The sequence below is a fragment of the Tenrec ecaudatus genome, chromosome 5 (assembly GCF_050624435.1).
Source record: "Tenrec ecaudatus isolate mTenEca1 chromosome 5, mTenEca1.hap1, whole genome shotgun sequence".
NCBI lineage: Eukaryota > Metazoa > Chordata > Mammalia > Afrosoricida > Tenrecidae > Tenrec > Tenrec ecaudatus.
Window position 1 is genome coordinate 118,400,531 of NC_134534.1, and position 21,839 is coordinate 118,422,369.

Here is a 21,839-nt window from a genome sequence, read left to right on the forward strand (position 1 = left end):
TATTACGTATCTTGGGATTCAGTCTGGCTTGTGTTCTTTAGGCTTCTTGAATGGTTGCCTAATTTTCACTTATTAAGCTTGGGAAGTTTTCCTCTAAGAATTCCCTCACTATTTTCTCTGTTGATTTCTTTGTTGTGTCTTGTTCTGGTAATCCAATTATTCCAATATTGTTCCTCTTTATAGCTTCAGACCTGGCTCTAAGGTTTTCTTTAGCTTCTCTGATGGTCTTATTTGACCTCTTTTCCTGTTTGTTGAAATCTTCTGGTTGGTTATTCTCTAGGTCACTGGTGCAATCCCATGCCTCCTCAATTCTGTTGGCAAAGTCTGTTTATTTGCTACTGAATTTTGTTATTTCATCCCTTAAATTTTGTATTCCCCTTTGGTATGTTGCCTTTATCTCCTCTATCATTTCATTCTTTTACTGCATTGCTTCTCTCATATTCTGTATGTCTCCAAACAGCATTCTGAACATTTCTTTCTGGGGCAGGTTATTAGGTTTATGACTTGTTAGGTTTATGACTTCTTTTGGCGTTGTGTTCTGCTTCTCTTGCTTTTCGGTGAGGGTGTTGAGGCTGGTTGCTGTTTATGTGTTGTTTTAGAGGAGCTCAGCACCATCTTCCAGAGTCGAAGAGCACTGGGTTCTCTATTGGGGGACTTGTATGAGTGCTTCTACAAACTACCTGCAGGTAGCTGTACTGGGTGGTCAGGCTACTGCTGTATTTTCCCGTGGTTTCACTCTTACTCTAGCTGACCAGTATTCCATTATTTGGAATGTGAGTTGGATTAAATTCTCACAGTATGCTGGATGTGTGGTTGTGGGGCCATGAAGTGTGTTTCACTGGCTGATCTCTCACTAAGATGAACAATTCACCTTATGCGATAAGCAATGAATCTACAGAAGGTAAGGTTGAGCCAAGAGAAAATGGAACTGCAAGAAGGAAGCATGGGTATAGAAATTTGTGAACCTCCAATAGGAAAATTTTGTGAAACAACTGAATTTCCAAGAAAAAGAGTTTTCACAATACTCTGAGTTTTCAGAATTTCGTGGGCAATATTGTTCTGAGAAATAAGAAACGGCTGGGGGCACGCTGACCTGAGAACTATGTTGCAGCAGGAGCTCAGTTGCCCTCCGGCGCTAGAAGTGCCAGGGTTCAGCCTTTTAGGGAGCCTTCGCCAAAGACCCTGAAGTGCAGTTTTCATGGAATCATCCATCTCCTTAGTTCAGTTGGTTCTGTGACTTCTGAACTCCCACAATAGAGAGTGAACCTGCACCATTGATGGTTTTCCTTAGTCTCCAGAATCTCCAGGGGTTAAAGGGTATCAAAGAGAAAAGAAACCATTGAGCAAAGGCTCCTTAACCTCTGAGACTTTGTGGTGCACCACCTGAACTTCTATGAAAACGTTTTCATGAGAATAAAGAAACTTCACAGTGCAAGGTTAGGATTAGGGTTAGGTTTATGGTTAGGGTTAGTGTTAAGGTGAGGGTTAGACTTACGGTTGGTATAGGTTAGACCTAGGGTTATGTTTAAGCTTAGGTTTAGGGTATGGTTTGTTTGAGATTTAGGGTTAGGTTTAGGATTAGTGTTTGTGTTTGGGTTATGGTTATGGTTAGGTGTAGAATTAGGGTTAGGTTTAGACTTATGATTAGGAATAGACTTATGATTAGGGGTAGGGTTAATATTAGGGTTGGTGTTAGATTTAGGCTTAGGGTTATGGTAGGTTTTAGGGTTAGGTTTAAAATTAGGGTTAGAGTTAATATTAGGGTTAGGGTTAGACTAAGGATTAGGGTTAGAGTTAGGTTTGGTTGTAGGGTTAGGGTTAAGTTTGATGATTGTGTTAGGATTAGGGTAACTTTGGGCTTAGGTTAAAGGTGTCATTGAGGGATAGGAGGTGGTGGGGCTTATGATTACCGCTAGTGTTACATTTAGACTTAGAGTTTTTGTTAGGGTTAGAGTTGGGATTAGGGTTAGATTAAGGTTTAGTGTTAGGTTTAGACTTCAGGGTAGGGTTAGAATTTGGCCTAGCATTAGGGTTACGGTTAGCATTCGGGTAGCGTTCAGGTAAGGCTTAGGTTTGGTTTTAGGATTAGGTTTGAGGTAGGGTTATACATAGGGTCGGTTTAAGGTTAGGTTTGGAGTTACTGTTTGGAATGGTGCTAGAGTTAGGTTTAGGGTTAGGGTTATGGCTTGAGTTATGGTTATGGTTAGAGTTAGCTATAGGGTGATGATGTTTAGGGTTAAGATTAGGGTTAGGGATAGGGTTCGACTGATGGTTAGAGTTAAGATTGGACATTTGGTGATGGTTAGGGTTAGGTTTAGGGTTAGACATGGGTGATGGTTGGGGTTAGCATTAGGGTTAGGGTTTGGATTAAGGCTTGGGTTGGGGTTAGGTTTAGGGTTAAGGCTAAGATTGGTGTTAGGTTTGGGTTTTGTTTTAGGGTTAGTGTTAGGTTAGAGGTAGTGTTAGACAGAGGGTTTGGTTTAGGGTAAGACTTAGGATTAGTGTTAGAATTTGGTTTAGGCTTAGGGTTAGGGTTATGTTTAGATTAGGTTTGTGTTTAGTGTTAGGATTAGTGTTAGTGTTAGACTCAGAGTTAGTGTTAGGGTTGATGTGAGACTTAGGGTCAATTTCAGGGTTGATATAAGACTTGAGGCTTAGGCTTAAGGTTTATGTTAAAATTTGTGTTGGGTTTAGGGTTGAAGTTGGACATAAGGGTAGGATTAGGTTTCAAACCTTAGCTTAACCATAACCCTAACGTTAAGTCTAATGCCAACACTGATTCTAAACATAGCCCAATCCCAACCTTAACCCTAAATGTATCCATATGTCTAACTCAAGCCCAACCCTAACCCTAAGTCAAACACCAAGTAGAAACCCAAACCTACCAAACCCTGTCTCTAAACTTATGTCTACCAGCAACACTAAGCCTAATCCTAAACCAAACAGTAAGTCTAACACCAACCCAACCCTAACCCCAATTCTCCCCTAACCCTAAACCTAATACCAAGCTTAATGCTAACCCTTATGTTCACCCTAACACTAACTTTAAGTCTAATCCTAGTCTAACACAAACCCTAGCCCTAATTCTAACATCTACCCTAACTCTAAATTTACGACTATCACTAACACTAAGTCTAACACCAACCCTAACACTAGGCATACCCCTAAACTTAAATGTACCAGCAGCACTAACTCTAAACCAGAACCTAAGTCTAACACCAACCCTTACCCTAACCCTCCTGCTAGCCCCAACCCAAACCCTAAGTCTTCATTTTCTCATAATATCTATAAGATAACATTCAACCAGATAGAAGAAGTGGAGATTCCGCTGCAGGAGTAATGATTTCTCACAAAGGCATGTGATAAGTAATGAATCTCCATCAATCCAAAAAATTCTGATTCAACAAAATCATTGAATAAACTGGAATATCTAAAATGAAAGACAACAGTCACATTTAGATTAAGTAACCCAAATAAAATAGCAGCATTATTGTTGCTATTCCAGTCTTATGATTATAGATGACTGAAGTTGTTAAATAATTAGCTGTGGCAAGCTCTATGCTAAGGCTTTTCAAATTCATATCACAATTATCCTTCACAGGAAGAATGCAGGCTTATTACATTTGGGCACAAGTAAATTTAGGATCAGAGAAATACAGCAAATTATGCAGGACTACATGGCAGAGTTTGGATTGTACTCAGGAATACCAAACCCCAGTACCACTGAGTCAATGATGACTCTTAGCAACCTATCAGATAGCTTCATTTTTCTCCCATGAAGCTACTGCTGGGTTTGAACCAATAATCTTGCAATCTAATGTCTACCTGATTATGCCACCAAGTGCTCAGGAAATGTCTGACTTAATTTCTGTTGTGAATACAAAACTAGGAAACAATTGTTGTGAGTTGATTAGAACTCATGAGAAACCCATGTGTCTGCATGTAAAATCAACTTTCAGTGGCTGTTTTTTCAATAGTAGATCATTAGACCTTCCTTCCCATGTATTTTGAGTAGGCGTGCATCTTCAAATTTCACTTTGCAGCTGAGCATGTTAACCATTAGCTACACTCATGGATTTACTCTGAATACACAGGTATTGCATTACCTTCATATATAGTCAGTGTTATTCCCTTATAAAGCATTATGTTTACTGACAGTCATGGGAAAATGAAGCAAGGGAAAAAAACAAACAAAAAGATTTCCATCACCACTGATCAGCTCAAAACCAGCTATGCTTAGAAATGAAATATGTTTTTAAGGTCAAATAGATTTATAGGGACTGTTCTTTCACAACTCTATTAATTACTTATCGCTACTCACCAGCTCTTGGTAATTCTTCCAAAATGAACTGACATTTCCTTTATAAACATTTTGTAGTTTTCTAAGCATAAAAGAGAAATGAAATAGATTACTTCCCAATTAAAAACTTTAATGAAACTATAACTTGGTAATTATTTGGGAAAGAAGTAGAAATGTGACTATAATTGTTTTAATTCCATTAAATCTGTGTAACTAACAGAATAATTGTTTTTCAATCTACAAAAAATTATAAAAACGAAAATTACCCATTCTTGCTGCTATCTGCTTCTTTAACCAGAATTGGTAACTACTAAATATAGCAAATTCCCTTTACTTTGGTACCTTAAAATGTCAGTTATTAACAAAAATGGAAAGCCTGTAATGAAAGATAGAAAAAAATGGTTCCTCCAACACATGTATATTTAATGATCACGAATATACTAAGCAAAAATGTTGTTTCTGTTAGTTGCTGAATCCACATTTGAACTGCATCATCAGGCTATCTTGGCTGTAAATTTTAATGGAAGCAAACCACCAGGTCTTTTCCTCCCTGGTATCCCTGGGTGGATTTAAACTGCCAATCATTAGGGTTAGAAAAGTACAAACTAAATGCACTAAATATGGAATACTAGAGCAAATGGTATCAATACGATGTTAGGTTTATAAACTTTTAGAAATTCATAATCTTTCAGAAAATACTAATATTATTAAGATCACTTTAAGACACAAAAGAAAATTGCACATGTGGTTAAGTTAAAGAGGCCAGAGGTACTTCCCTAAACAAATAATGCTTGGACTGATTTCTAAAAGATGCGATTAAAATTGATTAATAAAAAGGATAAAAGTAATATTGCAGGCAAAGGAATTAGCAATGTGTAAACCTTCTATATGATAAAGGAGAATGGATGATTCCAAGTTTCACAAAGAAGTCAGTGTGGCTACAGTAAAGAGAGGGAAGGGAGTCACTAACTGTTTAAGAGGAGCATAAAGGAAATAAAATATCATACTTGGTATTTAAGAGTACAGTATAGAATTTTTTCTCCATAAGTAAAACAAACAAAATAAGTAATTGATGGGTTCTAGTCAGGAAATCTTATAATTAGCTTTGCGTTTAAAAGCCCACTCTGCCTAAGGTGAAGGTAGGAGCAAAGTTGACTCTATAGGTCTAAAAGTCAAACACAAGTTCTGGGCAAAATCTGAATTGTTTATTATTACCAACTGATTATTAGCAATTGAAGTCTTTGCAATCATTAACTTGTTTGGGGAAAGACACAGAGCATCATCAGAAGAGAGAACCAAAAACCCAGTCCTGAGCACCTCACTAGATATGCACCACAGGTTAATTTCACAGTCTCACGTGAAGTTACACACAAACTGCTGCACATGAAGGGTTGGGAGAAATGAGATCCCACGTCTACCTGGCACCCAACAGCTTTTCCCTAGCATTTTGTAGTATTTTGGCAGGAAATAGGCTGCTTTAAGTTTAGTTATTATGACTGGTATCCAACTATTTGCAAAATTTAAAATACTTCTCTTCTGAAGGACATCCTAAAGATGGATGACAACAGACTAGACAGTGTTTCAATCTTTTGTATAAAAAGTCACTTTAAGTCAGAACAGACTCCAGAGCACGTAGCAAAAACTAACAACCATAATTCTAAAGGTAGTAAAATAAAAGATAAATAGAGTGCATGGGAAAGGAAAGAATAAACAGTATTATGCATAGATATGCCAATATGTTATAGACTCTGGAATATCCTTACAGGAAAATGAATCTATAAAATATTTACAATATATTTCTAAGTTTATTCAAATGAATATTCACCATAAATGCTAATAATTTGATTGATTCTATACCTAAAAATTTGACTTTTGAGTTTTATTGATTTTGTTGAAATATTTGTATTAAAGTTTGAAGAAATATATAATGTATTTTCGAACATTTGGCAGTGTTTTGTTTAAAACTTTGCTTTGGTTTTTTGGTTTAGCTGGATGTCATTAATTAAGCACGTCAATCAAATTTTATAATAGATTTAGGCACACCTCAAAAAAGTGCTAATAATTGAACATCTGCCTTTTTTAGGATACGTTTCAAACAATTAGTGTGAATGTAAAAGACATTCCTTTCCTTCAGTTGAATAAATATGATAAAACACTATAAACACGGTTCCTTGTTAGCCCTGCCTTTGGATAACTGGTATGAACCTTTCCTATTCTAGCCTCTATCTCTGTGTGTACATGTAATTAATTTTTACTGTGGTCTGGTAGTATACCCTATAAACAATTTAATACACATTATGTTCTTTGTGCTTGATTACCAATATGGACAAAATACGCATCTTTGTCAAACTTCTAACTTCTCCACAAGCTAATGAAAATGTACCTATTCTCCAATAGTCATCCATTTATGAGGAGTAGCTCCTTCTTAACAACCTTACCAAGGAGACTGATCACAAAGAAAGACATTCTATTATCAACTGCCTGAGTCAGCTGCCCCATCATACCACCTGCTCATTCTACTCCTCTTGGTTCTTTCTAGCCTTGTTTACTCCTGCCCATGAAGGGTCACTAAGGTCCTACCTGTTGTTCTACCTGTTGTTTACACAACTGCAATTACGACCTCATCCTGTTGCAAGAACACCACCCTCCGTTTGCAATTATGTTTTCAAATAAAATGTGTCCTTAAGTCTAGGCATTTTTTCATTTGAGAACACCTTGCCATCAGAAAAATAAAATATATTATCCAGCTAAAACATAGATTTCACAATTTATTGGGCTACTTATAAAAAGACCTTCTACTGAGGAGAGGAGAGTTTTTACTTAACCTTATTCTCAACAGCTATTCTAAGAACACTTCTTTTGCATGAAAAATTTGAGCTGACAAAATAACATCCATGCTAATTGTTCCAAATAATTTGAATTTCGAGCTAGATATTAGAAACAATGTCTTGCTTTTAAAAATTTTAATAATCGGGAACTGATTACAAGGATCCACATGTGACCTCCTCCCTGGGAGAGGGACGGCAGAGAAGGGGGGGGAGGGAGACTCCGGATAGGGCAAGATATGACAAAATAACGATGTATAAATTACCAAGGGCACATGAGGGAGGGGGGAGCGGGGAGGGAGGGAAAAAAAAAAGAGGACCTGATGCAAAGGGCTTAAGTGGAGAGCAAATGCCTTGAAATGATTGGGGCAGGGAATGTATGGATGTGCTTTATACAATTGATGTATGTATATGTATGGGTTGTGATAAGAATTGTATGAGCCCCTAATAAAATGTAAAATAAATAAATAAATAAAATTTTAATAATTTATTGGGAGCTCTTACAGATATCATAACATTTCATAGTTCATTTTCATATTAGCAGAATTGTACAATTTAAACTCAAACCATCATACACTATAGAAGTCATCAAACCATCATACACTATATCATAACATCATACACTATAGAAGTCATGTAATGAATCTTGAATGTGGTTGCACAAATATAGTTGTTTCTAAATATTTTATGACATGTCTACTTTTTCCTAAACATTCCGATTCATTCATGTGCTGTCAGGCACTAGGTTTTGAGTGTGCTTTTCATTTTCCTTAAGATCAATAGGGATAGACCCACAGGAATCAGTTCCATAGCTTGTGTAAGATGGTGCATATAGAATAAACCACTTCTATCAGCTTTACCATGTTTTCTATAACTCTTCTATATGCATCTCTATTTATCTTGCCTGACTTCATTTGTATTACTGTCTGCAATCTTGCTTTAGTTGGAAGTTCCCTGTTGGAGACTTGCTCTTCCCTGACAGCTCTTTCATATTTGGCTAGGTTGTGACTAGATGTAGCTTCCATCCAATATTTGACTTCAGTATTTGTTCTTTAATTGGCCTCAACTTGCTGAATCTTGAAAGATAGAAGGGCCTGGGCTCTACTGAATACAAAAAGCATAGTAACCTCAATACTTTACTGCGTATTCTAAAACATAAAAACAAGGAGAAATAACTGCTGAGATTGCTTGGGCAGATGATTTAATTAGGCATTGATTGGAAAAACAAAATAAAACAATATTAGAATAAATCTCCTTTACTAGCATGGTTGTCAAACACACGAATCAATTCACAGACAAACGCGCAAACCCAGACAAGTGTGGTGCACTCACTTATTTTTACATTGAAGTCTCTTGTATATATATTGCTACAAAGTATGCATCAAGCTGCATTTCTCTAAGGTTCTTTTCCTTTAAAAGCTGTTTTAAGTGTTGTGTTAGTCCAGGTAGACCAGAGAAACAAATTCATAGACACTCATAGGTGTATAAGAAAGAGTTTTATATAAAGGATAATTGTACATTAGGAAAGATCTCAACCCAGTCCAGTCCAAACTTATAAATCGTATATTAACCCATATGTCTGATATCAATCTATAACGTCCTCTTCAGACTTACAAAACACATGCAGTGATGCGAAATGCAGGACGGTGGATGCCAGTGGGTAGAAAGTCTTTGAAACCAGTACCACTGTAAGCTTGTCAGTGCTGGCAGGAGCCTCTACATGACTTCTCAGGCTTCATAGGTGAGAGAGAGAGAGAAAGAGAGAGAGGAGAGGAGAGGAGAGGAGAGGAGAGATCTCCTATCTCCAAGGAAGCAATACAGGCTTTCCCAGAATGCTCAGGAGAAGGCCATGCCCCTACAGAGGCCTCATTGGCTATGATCTGATTGACAGGTCAGACTCCACCCCTACCCTCTTAATTCTTAAATTGACGAACGATTATATAACTACCACAGGTGTTTTGTTTATTTGCACGGAAGTCTTGAAATTTCATCTAAAGATGCTGGTCAAATACCATAATTTGCTTGATCTCCCAAGACATGCTTTGGAACTTCTTTGAGAACATTCTTGTCAGAATTAATGGGTTAAATTTAAATTATTGGTAATTAATTTTAAGAAAATATGATTCTATAATTTTATTATGGTCCTGTGAGAGGTAGTTTTACACAACTGATTTTCCATAAAGAGAAGTGTGTGGTTCTCTAAATCCTCTGGATTTTAGTAATCATCAACGTCACTAGCACAGATGGCAAGCGTTGCTTTCTCATAGTGCTCTGAACTAAAATTCTGAAAAGAAAAAAATTACATGTTTGAAATATGTCATAGTGCTTCTCAAAGAGAAATTTAATTTCTATGAAATTCAGTTTGAAAGATCCATGGACTTTTCCAAATTTACCTCTATTTACTTTTTTATTTAAAGCATCCTGAAAACTATTCCCAATGGAAGTCAGTGGAAAATGATATCATGTTTATAGTTAATATTGTTTATATTGTACGTTAAATGAAGTTGATTGACCATTAATATGTATTTATTAGAAGAATAAATTGACATTGGATTGAATCTCAACTGTAGTATTAAGTGCCGTAATATTATTATAAGTGTAGATCCCTCTAGAGAGCTAATGTAAAAATAAATCTCAAATTACAAAAAAATAAATCTCAAATTATACTCATCAGTGCAGTGATTCTACTTTAAGAAATATATAGTGATGTAATCATCAATTACTGATTTTCACAAATATTTATTCTAAATAATATATACTTTATAACTTAGTGACAAAAATGAAAATCAAGCTAAATATATACTAATATAGAATAAGTTATGCACTTTCCAGTTCACATAATCAGAATCCTGGCCTAATGAGACATCTCCCTTCATGATAGGAGAGTGTGTCCTAGTCGCATAGTGGTATTGGGCTGCTGAAGGCCAGGTTGATGGTTTGAAAGCACCATTACAGGAGGAAGAGGTGGCTTTGCCTCCATGAAAACGTACAGCACTGACGTCTGCAGAGGAGTTGCACTCTGCACCACAGGGTCACTATTAGTTGTGAAGACTCAGTGGTAGACAGACAGACAGATAAAAAAATTTAAAAAGAAGCTCATGCCCATTGAGTTAATTCTGTCTCATAGCAAACCTGCAGAACAGAGTAGAGCTGTCTCATAGGGTTTCCGAAGCTGTGAGTCTTTATGGAAGCAGAAATCCTCATCTTTTTTTCCTAGGGTGGTTTCAAACTGCTGATCCCATGTGCAATCCACTCTGCCACCAGGATTCCTTAAGAGTTTGAGAGTTCAAAAAGTTCTCGGAAAAATGGTATTAAACAGTAATGGAAAATTTACGTGAAATGTTTGAATATATATATGTGTGCGTATACCTGTATAGTTGACTGAAAGAAACATAAAACAATATGTTATTGGTAGTTATCTGTGGTAAATAACTAGAACAGCTGTTCTTTTCTTCTCTGTGGTCTTGTACAGTTTTCTAAAGTGGAACTCTAGTTTTGCAATGGTTAAAGCTCTTGACAGCTAACAGAAAGTTCAATCAAATGGACTGCAAAGGGGGTTGTGGAAGGCAGGTTATAGTGCCTAAAGATTCTAAAATTATAAAAACAATAAATGAATGTAACTATAAAACTTACCCTTGGTTACAGAGTGGCCCTCGCACCTTCGGTTGCTTGGCTTGGCATTGGTCTCCAGCTCTTGGTGAAGATTGCTCTGAGTCCATGGCTATTTGTCAATTCTTCCTTTAAGGCCAGTGCCGCTTTGGAGACAGGTGCTGGAACGAACATCTTGGAGCCAGGGGGATGGGCGAGGGACAAGGGACATCACCAATGTCAGCGACAACCCTCAGGTAGTAACAGAGCGGATGAGATGCCTCCAACCAGAGGCACTCAGGTGTCTTCCAGCCAGCTAGTTTCCCCAAATCTGCGCCAAAGATCAAGAGAAGTCATCAGCAGGTTATTTTCATTTTGGAGAATCAGTCAGCAGTACCAGCAGGGAGGAAGTCTCTCAGAACTTAGCGCTGGTCAGCAGAAAGATGAAGAGAAACTTTGGAAGGAATTGTAAAAGATATGGAAGTTTGTGAATCTTCAGGGCAGTGGAAGTTCTCTGTTTTCTGTCTGTTCACCAATGAAACATAAATCTAATATTTCAGGCACTTACTGCTATGAAATTCTCGACAAAGACTTAGTTTTTGGACATCTTAAGTTTTCTTGATGGGATAAAGGAAAACAAGGGAACATTTTTAGAAGAATTAAAAGAAAACAAACTAATAGAAGAACAAAACAAGGGATTTAGTAAGGAGCTAGAAACCTTAAATAAAAAGCAAGTAGACTTTCCAAAGCTTAATAATGAACTAACAGAAATAAAAAGCATCTTAGAAGAAAGCGAAGTAGAATGGAAACCATGGAAGAATCAATGAACTAGAAGACGATTCTGAGATTACTCAGCTTGAAGACCAAGTAGAAAAAATGAACAGGACATAAGCGTTCGGTGGGACTACATGATGATAAATAATATACACATAATAAGAATTCCAGAAAAAGAAGAGGGGAAATGAAGTCAGGAAGATATTTTTGAAGAAATAATCATAGAAAATTTCCCAAATCTGGAACATGAGATGATTATCCAAGATGCTCGATGAGATCCATATAGGTTAAACCCTGAGAAACACCCCAAACTTACCAGATACAAGGATAAAGAAAGTCTTTTGAGAGCAGCACAAAATAAGGGAAATGCCACTTACAAAGGAGCATCAATAAGACTAGGTGCCAATTTTACACCAGTAATTATGCAGGCAAGAAGACAATGAATGGTGTGACATTTACAAAATCTTGAAAGAAAATAACTATCAACCAGAATAATTTACCCAACAAAATTATCTTTTAAAAGTGAGGGTGAAATTAGGATTTTCCCAGAAAAACAGAAATTAAGGGAATTTTAAACCACCACAATAGCTGTACAATAAGTGTTAAAGGGAGTTCTCTAGAAAGAAAACATGATTCCGGTCCAATAATCCAAGGTGTTGACACTAAATAACCACATGAATATATATAATACATTTACAGTGAGATGGGGATCTGGATTACACAATTGTAATTGAAAACCTAAAAATAAAATGGAGATGGCTGGTATAGATAAGATAACTTTCAAGTGTTATAAGGGAATATAAGTGGTTTGGTGATAATTATCCAAATAAATAATAACAAATGAAAAAAATAATTCCTAAAAAGAACTCCACTTTGAGGGGGAAGGGATGTTTAATAAAATGTTTGACATAATTCTCTATTGATAATTAATTGCAGTGAACATAAATGGATTAGATATTTTAGTGAAGAAACAGTGGTAGACTGGACTGAAAATACGACACATGTATATGACAAGGGGCACACCTTAAGCACAGGTGCATAAATAGCTTAATGTGGGGGTGGAGATACTTGACTATAACACGTAAGCAGCAATACAAAGCAAACAGTGGTGATGCTAAAATATGACAAGTTATAAGTGAAATTTATTATAAGATAGAAGGACATATGTACCACCTTTTGATGGTGGATGGAACAGTTTTAAAAGGGAATAAAGAACCAGAAGACTTGCATAAGATTAGCCATTTTGACTTAACAGATATAAAGCACACCACTTGACAGTAGCACAGTACACACTCCACTCCATTGTACATGTGTTTGGTGTAGACTATTTTTAGACACGGTAAATTTACATAAGCCTTAAAAAATTCAAACTTAAAAGTGTCTAATCTGATCATAATAGAAAAGCTACAAGTCAATAAGGGAAGCTAAATAAATTTATGGAAACTAAAACACTATTAAAGTTAAAAATCCATTGAGTTATCAATGAAACCAAAAGTAATACATAGAATCATATTTTTAAAAATGAGAATGTAGTCAAAGGTGAAATTTATTACTTAAGTTATTGAGTCTTGATCCTATAGTACACGTCATTTTAGTAGCTTATGTGACAGATTTGGAAGGCTATTTAATGTGCTTTGCTGCAGACCCAAATATGATGATTTAATTGCAGAAAACACTTTTGGGATTGAGCTGTGTGCTGGCTGACTTGATGCACAGACCATTCTGTGGAAAGAATGAGCAGACAGGTGGTGACTATTTAAACATAATCACTTGGCAGGGATGCTCTCAAACTGCCTGTTACTTCAAATAAGCAATTGGCAGTGATCATTGCCATGACAAAATGTAAATTACTACGCAGAAAAGATTGTGGATAACACTTTCTTGCCACCAGCGTCTCTTCTGTTGAGATAGATGGTGACATTAATTTATGAACTTTTGAGTAATAGTATGCAAGCATCAGAAGTAATGTGTATCACACTACTTGGTGAACCAACATCTTCCAGATGTTACTAAAAACTCTATAAGTGAATGAGTCCAATTGATTTTAATGTAATAATATAAAAATGTATTGGTAAAACTACTATTTGTTGAGTTTGGGTGTTATATCAGAGTTATACCCAGTTATTAAAATCTTCTATATTCAAAAATATACCCTGAAGTCATCTTAAAAGTTAACCCACCTCCTGAGCATTATGCTATTTTAACACCAGTCTATTTGGAACCAAATTTACAATACATACTTAAAAATTGGAGACTTTATGGGGTAATGAGTTTGTTCACGAAAAAGGGGCAAATGGTGTACAGCTGCAAAAACAAGCACGATCACCAAATTGTAAATGTAAAATCTTTTACCGTGTATGCTCTCAACAAAATAAAATTAGGAAAATCTTCCAAAAAAAACACAAAAACCTACCCTTATTATAAACCAATAGTCACACAATACCTCTTACAAAAGTTATTAATTATTCACTGCTTTATATGCACATAGTACAATTGCATTAAATATTTGTACATTTTAGAATGCTGTGAAGTAGTTGTTATTAATCGTAGTACATACACAAGCATGATTTTATCTAGAAATAAGTTATGACATATAATTCAATGGAAAGATTGTATCACCAGTAAAGTTTTAAAAGCGTCCCTGGTGAAGCAGTGGTTAAAACACTAACTGACACATAGGTGGTTCAAATCTACCAATCACTCCTTGAGAGGATGGCCTCCCTCTTTCTCAATGCCCCTCTACCAGGCATGATGGCCTTCTACCCTGGGAACTGGTCTCTCATGGCAAAAAATGAAAACACTGCCATTGTTAATTCCAATTTATATCTACCCAAACCAAACCCAGTGCCATCAAGCGGATTCTGACTCAGCAATCTCTAGACAGGGCTTCTGAGACTGTCCACCTTTACAGGAAGAGCCAGCCTCCCTTTCTCCTGTGGAGCTCACTGTGGGGTCAAACCTCTCGATGTATTGCTGGGCTGCCTATATCATGACATTCTTTCAACTATTTTGAACCAGAGACCAAGCATTTTCATTTTTCTCTTGACCTCAAAAAACTGATGAAGAGAAAAGCGTCAGAGCTAAACGTATGAACACACACTTTGTCCTTCTACAGGAACTGGCTGGGGAGACAGTGGGAGGCCAAACCCAACTGCAGAGTGTCTGGTCAGACTGAGCCACTGGGCGATCCGTTCCAGCCACAGGCAAGAGTCTTAAACAGCCTCCCTATCAGGTAGAGACCACTGTAATCTTGATTATGCTGGATTGAACTCAATACTTGGTCAGTTGACCACCCTATAGACACGACTTGAAATTGTTCTGGGGGCAAGTATCTCTTACTTGTCCAGGACAGAAATCTCTCCCGGGGCTTTTTGAATCCAGGATGGGGGTCTTTCCCTTCTTACGCATTATTTGTATTTTTGTCTTTATACTATTATGATTTTATCCTTACCACCTTAGTGCAATTTTGTTTTTATTGTTTTCTGTGTTTTATTGTTTCCAGCTGTGAAGTACAGGAGGAATGGATACATAATGATAATAACCGATACAAGGAAATGTAGGGAACACGGGTTTGGGTGGGTGGTAAGGAGGGACAGGGGATTTCAGGAGCACATAATGGAGGGGGTTTGGAGAGTGGAGAGGGAGGACTGGAACTGAATGTGATGGTACAACTCATTATAAAGGTAATTTAACCAGGGAGAGGGTGGGGACATTGCTCTAAAATTGATGTGGTGATGAGTGTACAATTCTCCTTGATATGACTGAATGATTACATTATATGGTATATAAATTATGTATCAATACAAGTGTTGGAAAAAATGATATAGTTATGCCATATAATCTGAAAGTTCCTCTCTAGATTTTTTTTCAGTGTTGCTTCCATTTGTTTTTAGTAATAAATTTTTTTTTTGTCTCTTACATGATTGGACACATATTTTGATTTAAAATTAAGTCACAACAGAAGAAACGATAGTTTATTTTTTCTAGTCAAGTGACCAAGCTGCGAGTCTTCAGGCCTCAACCAGTGTTGCGTGTTCCTATTTGCATTGCACAGCCTTCCGTTTGATGACGCCTGCTCCACAGCGGTTGGCTCTCCAGCGGGTCCATGTGCCAGACCGCGGGGCACCGGGGCTTTGGCTCTCGGGCATTCTGTCACGCGAATCCTCATTCCAGGCCAACACCACTCGCCAGTCCAGCCGTCTCTAGCGGGGTTGGCCAAGGAGCCCTGCTTTGGCTGCTAGAGCTTCATTCTGCTGAATATGATATTCCTGAAATCTCATGGATATTCTTTGCGTCATTTTTAAATATTTCTGTAAGCAATGCTCTGAACATGTAGTCTCTTCAGGTTTCACCTCTCTTGTTGTGCAGTCTTTAACCCAGTCCAAAAAGCAGGTTTCTGTAAGTTTATTGTAGGTTCCAAGAAATTCCTTAAACTGTTTTATCTGATCGGATTCTGGTATTTGCGCAGCCATATTCTTTTGGTATGCTGGAGTCACCTTTTCTGATGCATGAGTTTCCTTTCTGTTTGGGCATAACAGTTGCTCAACCTTTTCTTGAGTGATTCGAAGTCTGAGGTCTTACGCACAGGTTCCTGCATGCGATACCAAAAGAGTCTGGGGGCGCTTCGCTGCCAGTCGTTAGTGGGCAGGCGAGGAGCAGAGTCACGGTACGCGCGGCGGTCGCAGGAGAGGCGAGAACACGTGGGAACGGCGTTGGCAAATGGCAGGCAGTCCTTCGGACGCTGATTCGTTACCACACCTCGAACCACTAGTTTGAGGTCGTTTGCCCCCTCTCTAGATTTTATCAAAACTTTAGGAAGAGCTTAGAGGTATCAGTGCGTAGAAATTAGCTGTTTACTTCTGAGTCACCCTTCTTTGCATTTCAAAGACTAAAGATAAAATTCTATTTTACTTGCAGTTCTAGAGTCCTCTAAATTAATTGTTATGAATTTTACCTGGTTGACCTGCCTTCTACTGGGGTGTGAGAGGTGGGCTGAGCTGCTTTAAGAGCCTCTTCACAATTAGTATTGTCTCATATAAAAATTGTATTTTTTTCCTAAAGACTGCTTCCTATATATCCTGATACTATAAGATTAAACCTCTAAAGCACAATTGTGGAGGCTGAGTATTTTATATAAGTACATCAATGCTTTTGTTTAAAACGCATTCATGCGGTGTTGTCACTAAGTTAAAAGAGGTTTCTGAGGTACTACCTGTTGATATGCTAATGATTGCCTGAAGTACTAGGCTTTCCTGTTAGAAAACTTACCTTTTAAGATTCTAGTATAAAGCTACTGAAATGAAAGTTTTTGTCTTATTTTCAAAGAATATCTTATTTTTGTGTCTAAGTAAATCGCTTGCAAGAGATTCACCTTGATATCATGAAACAGGGATTGTATCATTTTCTTATGGTCATTAGGTATATTTCACTTCTGGCAATGAGAATCCTGATTACGGTTTTATTATGGAAACTAAATTCCTAAAGGATATAGAAAAGGGATGTTGGGAAGGGAGAGAGAAAATAGTAGTGAGAGTCCTTGGGTAGTACAATGAAGGAATTAAGAACTTTGCTTGTAACTCAAAATTTGGTGGTTCCAGTCTAACTAGATGTACCTGGTGATCTACATGCAAAGAATTAGTCACGGAGCACAGTTCTCTGACACATGGAGCTTTCTGTATAGCAGTCATGTCTTCTCTTTTTCCTTTTCCTGCAGTGATTTACTCCTTATTCTGTAGTTCTCATATAAAGGCACCTCTCTCCTTAGAACTCTGTCTCTTACTTTGCATATACAATGGTATTCTCCTGTATTGATTTCGTTTCTTCAATTTTCCTGTCATCTCCATTTCCAATGTCACTCTAGTCTTTGTCATTTCACACTCAGATTTTGCAATAGTCTCCTCACACTGCTTCCTTAACAATGAATTATAAAATATCTATTTGATCATTTGTTTATCCTAGGTTAAAAAAATCTCCTTGGGATGGGAGTGGGGATCCTTGAATACCTTCCTAGAGAAATGCTTCATAGTAAGACAGCAATTACATAAACATTTTATATTCTATTTATTATTGAAAACTATAAAATGAGAATTACATGTATTTGAAATATTTAAACTCAACTACCAAAAAGTACAATATCAATTTCTGTTTATTACACCCAGACTTGATACCATTTAAAATTGATTGAGCAGCTTTGTACTGTTTTTAACAAATGGCTTAACCGTGACATCTAGTGGCCAGGAAACATAACAACATTTTCTATGTCAATGTTTTCATTGTATACCTGCTAACACCTTTCTCATAATTTGAGGTATGAATGCATGTAGTGAATTATTTTATATGATTCTTATGGCCATAGTCCTTGTACCTCACCAAAGGAATATGCAGCACTGTGAGAACTGGGCATATTTTCTCTTTTCCCGATTAGGTTTGGGTAAAAGAAGGTGGAGGATGATGCTTGTAAGATTATATGATTCAGTTAAGAAGAATGAAAAGAGTTTTTGTTTTATAGAAGTTTATACTCAAAGACTTCCTATATGAAAATTTTGACCACTTGCATCCTGATCTTTTATTTCTAAGCATCTTCTTTGCAACAGTTACATAACTAGGGAATAATTTACAGTTATTATTAGAACTAGCCTCAGATTTAGGCACAATTGAAATCCAGGTAATTGGATTTTCATCCTTACTTGTGACTGAAATTTTATTCAACTATCCTAGTGGCTAGTTCCTGGAAGAAGGAAAATGGTTCAAGCATCCCCTGGCATTGGCCAATGAAAATTTAAATATATGTTCACACAAACACACACACACCACACCCCTTTATTATGTGTCCAACAATTTGTGATACTGTGGAGGCTGTCTTGTTGCTGTGATTCTGGAGTTTATGTCACCGATATTTTAAATCCCTCTAGAGTCACTCAAATTGAACAGTTCTCAGCAATTTCCAGACTAAGAATAAATAGTAGTTGGAAAATTAATCTTGATGATAGAAATGAAGGTGAATATAACTTGATAGCATTTATAAGATCAGCAACTTCCTCATTGCAAATGTTTTCTTCATTTTTTTTTCACAAGAGAAAAGCTTATAGTTAGTTCAGGGATTGTTTGCTGGCCCTTAGGAGCGTTTTCCAGTCCAGTCTGTTGGGGCACCACACCCTGGCCCCAAAGTCCACTTTCAGCATTCCCTGGGGACCTTGCCACTCCATTCCCTTGCTCTTCCGCTGCACTCCCCCAGTGCTTTGCCTCGGTGTGGTGGGATCAGGTCAGGTGCAATTCCCACACTGTGTCTCCGGTGCAGTCCCCTGTATCGCCCTTAGCCACTGAGGGGCATCATTTCTCATAGTGGGGCCAGCCATGTTGTTCTCTCTGTGGACTGGCTGCTCTACTCAGGAACATCATCATCACAGCCTGGTGGGCCAGGCTGTGCTCCACTCTCTCCTCCTGCCCCTTCATCTGCTCCCGTGTGCTCTGATCAAATATGTTCATCTTCTTTTCTTCATTTTCAACAAAATAAATAGCAACTGTACATATGGACTTTGCCTAAGGGAAGGCACAGAAATCAAACTGACTACATTTGAAGGAAGAGACAGTGGAGAAGCTTGATATAGGTAGCCAAAACAAGGCCAGAGACTAGACAGATCACCAATTTCTCCTCTATGAGATTAGGTTAAATTTGAAAAAAGTTAAAACAAGTACACAAGAGGCAACATATAATCTTGACTATATTTTACCAGAATTTTGAGAACAGCTCAAAACCAGATTGGACTCACTGAACAATAATGGCTGCCAAAATGACAAGCTGAGGGATAACATAAATGATGCCAAACATGAAGAAAGAAAAAGGCCTTTACAAAGACAGGAAATAAGGAAAAGGTCAAAGTGGATGTCAGAAGCCATTCTGAAACTTGCTCTTGATCATCTAATAGCTAAAGCAAATCGAAGAAATCATGACGTGAAGTTGCTGAACAGAAAGTTTCAAAGGGCAACCAGAAATATGAAAGGCCTGCAGTTTGAAATATGAAATATGAAAGGCCTGGAGTTTGAAAGTCCCAAAGGAAGAAAACACACAGCATGAAAGAACTGAAGAAAAAATTAAATCTAAAGTTGAAATATTGAATGATGCCAGAAGCATCAAAAGACCATTTAAGAATACCCAGAATCACTGTCCCCAAAACCGACCATTTAAAAGGCAGCAAATGACCAAGAACCAAGGAAACTGGAGGAAGAAGCCCGGTAGCACTGAAAGCTGATGAAGCACTGGAAGCACTCTCTCTCCTCTGCCAAGAAGTTTGAAGGCAATCTACCTAGTGAATCAATCGGAAGAGACACAGTTGTGCCGACTCTCAAGAAATGTGACCTAAGAGATTATAAAGCAATACCATTAATAGCAAAATCATGTGAAATACTCCTGAGGATCATTCAACAACTGTACATTGACAGGGAACTGGCAGAAATTCAAACTGGATTCATAAGAGGATTGGAAACGAGGGGCATCATTGTTGAAGTCAAAGGGATCTGACTGAAAGCAGAGAATACCAGAAATATGTTTACTTGTGCTTATTGACTATGCAAATACTTTTAACTGTGTAAATAAGGAATGATGGATATTATTGAGAAGAAAGAATTATAGAATCCTTGATTGTGTTTATACAGAGCCTATATATGGACCAAGAGGCAGTTGTACAGGTTGAACAAGGGAACACTACATATTTTAAAATCAGAAAATATGTGCATTAAGGTTTTGTCCTCTTGCAATATTTATTCAATCTGTGTGCTGAACAAATAAACAGAGAAACTAGATTACATGTAGAATACAGCATTGGGATTGGAACAAGGCTTTTCAACATTTGATATGCAGATGACACAGCTTTGCTTGTTGAAAGTGAGGAGGACTTGAAGCACTTGCAGATGAAGATCAAAAACTGTAGATCTCAGTATGGATTATAATTCAATGTAAAGGAAACCAAAGTTCTCACAAGTGGGCCAAGAGGCAACACCATGATAAACAGAGAAAAGATTGAAGTTGCCAAATTTTCACAATTCTTGGATTCACAATTAGTGCTCATGAAAGCGATAGTCAGGAAATCAAATCACATTGCATTGGGCAATCTTCTGCACAAGACCTCTTTAAAGGATTGAAGAGCAAAAATTTCACTTTGAAAACTAAGGCGTGTCTAATCCAAGCGATGATATCTTCAACATCACATGATATTCATGTGAAAGTTGAAAATACACACAAAAATGAAGAATTCATGCCTTTGAATCATGGCACTGGCGAAGACTATTGAAAGTGCTGTGGATGCCAGCAGACCAACAAATCTGTCTGGGAAAACATGCCCCTAGGATGCTCTCTCGAAGTGACGATGGTGAGATTTCAACCACATGCTTCAGGCATGCTATCAGGAGAGACCTATCTGTGTAAAAGGTAATCATGTTTTGTAAAATAGGTCATCAGAGAAATATAGGAAAACCACACAGGAAATGGACTGACAGTATGGTGTAGAGATGAGCCCAAATATAACAATTTTGAAGATGACGTAAGATCAGGCAACGTTCTGTTACTTTTTCATAGGGTCATAATGACCAGAAGTGACTCACAAGAACAAGAACACACACACACACACACACACACAAACACACACACACACACACACACACACACACACACACATCAATCAATCAATCCCTTTCTGCTGGGATACAGGATATAAGACAAGAAGAGAAGCTGCAAGGTTACTTAGACTCTTCTTGTGTGTACACTTAAGAATATATTTTACATAGATATATAATAATATTTACACTGATTCACATAGTTTCATACAAACTGACTAAAAAATCCTTCTGTAGAAATAATTCTGGGGCTAAAACACTGTTTATTATAACTACTGTTATTGGAGGTTTAAAATCATTGTTTTTGAACTAGCATAATAATATTTCCTTTTTCAAATATGCTTTAAACACTATAGAAAAGTTGTGATTTTTTCCCTTTAAAAAGTAATACACCAAATGATGTGTGATTGAAAAGTACACTAAAATATAAAACCCCCCAAAAATCCCATTTAATTACAAATATAGCTTTTTTTCATTTGGAATGGCTTGTGGGTTCAAACTACTGACCTTGAAATGACCAATCCCATGCATAATCCAGTACACAAAAGGGGTCCCTGCAGTATTATGTGGTGTTGGAATCTTTAGAAATATATGAAAGCATCTGGATTTACCAATCTGAAAATGGACATAGATTTGAGTGTTAATTGATGCTGAAGATGCAGACAGGGGTATATATATATATATACCATAGTGAATGAAGGAGGAAGTGCAGAGTGGAGACGCAAGGCCCATGTGTCCGCCAC

At 37.2% G+C, this 21,839-nt stretch overlaps 2 pseudogenes; both read right to left on the bottom strand.

Moving 5' to 3' along the window:
- Positions 1-3,268: 3,268 nt before the first annotated feature.
- On the bottom strand, positions 3,269-10,844 carry LOC142449236 (putative ATP-dependent RNA helicase DDX60; annotated as a pseudogene).
- Positions 10,845-15,492: 4,648 nt separating this feature from the next.
- On the bottom strand, positions 15,493-16,169 carry LOC142448919 (mitochondrial import inner membrane translocase subunit Tim9 pseudogene; annotated as a pseudogene).
- Positions 16,170-21,839: the final 5,670 nt, after the last annotated feature.